Genomic DNA, 4,295 nt, shown 5'->3' with positions numbered 1-4,295 from the left:
CTGCCCCCAAGGCAGTCGTAACCACAGCTTTGGTAGGTGTCTTGCCAGAACATTATTATATTTTTAGATCCAAAATATTGTGTGTGTCCAGAAATTTTCCCTAAATGATACCATTCTGTATATGACTGATTTATCTCACTTCTTTTAACTGTACACGCGTACTTCTTTTCAAAAGCCTGCAGGGAGTTACTTTCTTTTTTTTTTTCTTTTTTTAAGAAGAAAGAAGTAAACTTTATTATTCATCTTTCACAGATTGGAAAGGGGGGCCTGATTCTCAGATACAATTGTGGCCTTGAATGGCTAAGGGTTAGGTATATTTACGAGCCTTTTGGGAATGGGGGTTTGGGCCCCCTAGGGGTCAGGATCAAAGGAATGTCCAGGACTCTAGATTCTTCAGTCTCTGTAGCGGGGTTTCTTGACATCACCAGGCACCTGCAGTCTGTGTCCTTGAGGTGGTGAGCTGGGGTAGTCACAGTTGGGTGTTAACAATAAGGATGTAAATATGACTTCCTGTGATATACCGAAGGTCATCACTGACAACTGATAACAAAGTATGAATGCAAGCAGCTGAAAGACAAATTCTGGTACCTGGCACCAGGAAGTCTGGACCAAAAAATGCCACTGTTAGGGTCACACTCTCCCAGCGGGGCCTCCAGAATGTTAGGTCAGGCCCACTGGGGGTATGGGTATCTGGTGTGCAATCCAATGCTGCATGAAAGATGCAAAGAATTGCACAGAAGTTAAATTACAGAATATAGGTTATTTAAAAGTAAATGGGGGCGGAGGAGAGAGAGTGAGTGAGTGAGTCCAGCAAGGCAATGGCCTGGAGTTGCTTTCAAGTCTTTTGTTTTCACAGGATTACCACAGGCCACCCAGGTCCCATTCTACCCAGACGACTGAGCACAGGAAACATGTCATACGATAGAGTAGCCTCTGGAGGTCTGTTCAGTGGGAGAGGTTCTTGCAGCATCCTGAAGTGACAGCTGGGAGTGTAGTCCTCCTGATTAGCTGGCCCCTCCATGTTGCTGTTGAATCCTGTGCACATGTCAAGCATCTGAGGTCTTGGCCTTGACTTGAAAGTGAGCAGTTCTAGTGGTTCCCCTTTAGGTGCGATGTTTGTCATAATTCCCTGTGTTTCTAGTTGTTAAGAATTTTCATTAGGAGTTTGAGCTTTCCTTAAAGTACTTTCCGAATTTGTGGAGATAGAGTAAAGGGGTCTACTTATTGCTTTCCTTTTTTTCTTTCCTTCTCCTTCCCTCCCTCCCTCCTTTTTCTTTCTTTCTTAACAGGATCTGTGTCACCCAGGCTAGAGTGCCGTGGTGTGGTCATATCTTGAGCTATACCCTCAAACTCCTGGGCCCAAGCAATCCTACTATCTTGGCCTCCTGAGTGACAAGAACTACAGGTGAGTGCTACCATGATCAGCTAAATGGGTCTGTTACTTTGGTCTGATACTAGATTGATCATGAATCTGGGTGAGTTTTTCTCTTATTGCTTTCTTAATTTATTCAGATAAGATGTAAGAGAGCTGTCTACTACTGTAATCTGAAAATATGGGGAGTTGCATCAATAGATGTTCTAATGTTTTACAAAGTCCTTGCATTTTTAGGATAAATCCAATTTTGCCATTTTGGTAACTTTTATTTTTTTTTTTTGGTGTTGAAGTCTCACTCTGTCGCCCATTCTGGTGTGCAGTGGCATGCTCCTGGCCACTACAACCTCGCCCTGCTGGGCTCCAACGATCCTTCTGCCTCAGCTTTCCAAGTAGCTGGAACTACAGGCTCGCGCTACTACACCCGGCTAATTTTTTATTTATTGTAGAAACGAGGTCTCACCAAGTTGCCCGGGTGGGTCTCGAACCCGCGGGCTCTGGCAATCCACTCGCCTCAGCCTCCCACAGTGCTGGGATTACAGACTGAGCTACCAAGCCCCAACATTTTGGTAACTTTTTACTGTTTCTTGATTAAATCCCCTTTTCACAATTGATACCACTTATGTGGTCCTTCTTGCATCTTTTTTATGGTCACTCTTACCAAAGATAGATCTCTTTCATTAGCCTTTTTTGAATAACATACTTGGTTTTCTTCATTTTCTTAGCTATTTTCTAATTGTCAGTTTTCATAATTTTTGCTATTATTTTTATTACTACTTTTCCTTCACGCTCCTGTTGGTTTAGTCTACAATTCTTTCTCCTTAAGTCTTAACAGTGATATCACTAATCTTCAGTCTTTTTTAAAAGTCAAACAATTACAGTCAAGTTAATGGTAAGCACTAAAAGTACAATTGCATAAAAAGTCTCATGTTTTATGTTTTTTTGTTTTTGTTTTTTACTTTTTTTTAATCTGTTTTTTTTTGTTTTGTTTTGTTTTGTTTTGAGTCGGAGTCTCACTCCACCCAGACTGGAGTGCAGCAGCATGCTCATGGCCACCACAGTCTTGACCTGCTGGGCTCAGGCAATCCTTCCACCTCAGCCTTTCAAGTGGCTGGAACTACAGGCATGCACCACTGTGCACGGCTAATTTTTTTATTTATTCACGTTTACGTCCTGTCTCACCTCGGCCTCCCAAAGTGCTCAGATTACAGGCATGAGCTACTGCACCTGGCCCTGAATCTGCTTTCTAGTGGTAGAATAAGGTGCATGTTGTTCTGGAGTGCCACTTAACAGAATGTATGGTTGTCCAATGAGTTTTTTGTTTGTTTTGAGTTGAAGTCTCACTCTGTCACCCAGGCTGGAGTGCGGTAGCACACTCACAGTCACCCCAGCATCGACCTGCTGGACTCCTGCCATTCTTCTGCCTCGGCCTTCCAGGTAGCCAGAACTACAGGCGTGTGCTGCCACACCCAGCTAATTTTTTTTTTAATTTATTTTAGCGAGTAGGTCTCGCCAAGTTGCCCAGACTGGTCTCAAACCTGTGGGCTCAGGCAATCTACTCGTCTTGGCCTCCCAGAGTCTGGGATACAGGCTGAACCACTAAGGCTGGCCTGTCCAATGAGTTTAGGAGCAGTAGGTGGTTTTAATATTGGAGAATCGTCAGTCATACAGTGAGCCAGCAAGGCCATTCTGGGGGCACTATGCTTCATCTACATTCTAGAATGTGTTTTTGCCATTCATTTCAATAGTATATACAAGGGGGCAAAATAACCTCAAATTTATTTATAAAAATTGTGTATTTATTCTTACATGTTTAAATTCATCACCTTCAGAGTACTCACTGTTTGATGCAATGTACCTGTCAAGATGCTTTTTCACTGCTCAAAGCAATTTTTGAACTCATTACTTTTGATGCCTTTTAGTGCTTCTGCTATTTTTTGTTTCACTTCTTCCACATCAGCAAAATGTTTCCCTTTGGGGACTTTTTTCATTTGGGGAAACAAAAAATAATTGCTTGGGGTGAGGGTGGGGCATGGAGGTCATGCCTTTTTTTTTTTTATCAAAAACTGCTAAACACTCAGCATGATGAGGGCAGGTGCATTGTCATGGTGGAAGAACCAGTCACCTGTTTGCCACAACTCAGGGTGTTTCTTCCACAAATCATGACACAACCTTCTCAAAACTTCCAGATAAAAACTTTGGTTGAGGTCAGGCTCAGTGGCTCAGCCTGTAATCCCAGCACTTTGGGAGGCTGAGGTGAGTGGATTGCCTGAGCCCGCGGATTCAAGACCAGCCCAGGCATCTTGGCGAGACCTCGTCTCTACAATAAATAAAAAATTAGCCAGGTGTGGTGGCACGTGCCTATAGTTCTGGCTACTTGGAAGACTGAGGCGAAGGGATCGCCGGAGCCCAGCAGGCGAGGCTGCGGTGGCCGGGAGCGGCCACTGCACTCCAGTCTGGGCAACAGAGTGAGACTCCAACTCGAAAATATAATAAAATAAAATCTTTGGTTGATGATTTGATCTGGAGGAACACATTCCAAGTGTACTACAAGGGTACTAGCCTCCTAAAAGTTATAATTCTGGAGGTTTTTTTGGTTCCCCTTGCACAACTTGTTGGTGACAGCCTGAAGAAAACCTATAAATAGCCCCAGGTTGTTGATCTGTTGAAATCCGCAGCTTCAGGACCCACATAAACTTCATCTTTAGTCTTTTTTTTTTTTTAAGATTAGAAAATATAGTTTATTTAGAAAGTAAATTAGAGAGAAAAAGATATTCACCTCCCCAAGGTAGGGGAGGGAGCCAAAGCCAAGAAACACGGCCAGGCCATAGCTTAAAGAACACTTGGAGCCGGCTCGGTGGCTCAGTCTGTAATCCCGCGCCTTTGGGAGGCTGAGGTGAGTGGATTGCCTGAGCCCGTGGGT

At 43.6% G+C, this 4,295-nt stretch overlaps 1 protein-coding gene across 1 annotated transcript in view; it reads left to right on the top strand.

Annotated features, from left to right (window-relative positions):
* The first annotated feature begins 1,368 nt into the window (after window positions 1–1,368).
* ZNF329 (zinc finger protein 329) overlaps window positions 1,369–4,295 on the top strand; it is an 11,408-nt gene continuing 8,481 nt past the window's right edge. The window contains exon 1 of the mRNA XM_008069524.2: window positions 1,369–1,405. The gene's annotated coding sequence lies outside the window, so the exon portion shown is untranslated. The remainder of the gene's footprint in view (window positions 1,406–4,295) is intronic.

Source organism: Carlito syrichta, unplaced genomic scaffold (assembly GCF_000164805.1).
Source record: "Carlito syrichta isolate Samal-C Ts95f unplaced genomic scaffold, Tarsius_syrichta-2.0.1 Scaffold312083, whole genome shotgun sequence".
Taxonomy (NCBI): domain Eukaryota; kingdom Metazoa; phylum Chordata; class Mammalia; order Primates; family Tarsiidae; genus Carlito; species Carlito syrichta.
Note: the sequence above shows the minus strand (reverse complement) of the source record. Positions and strands in the feature narration are given on the sequence as shown.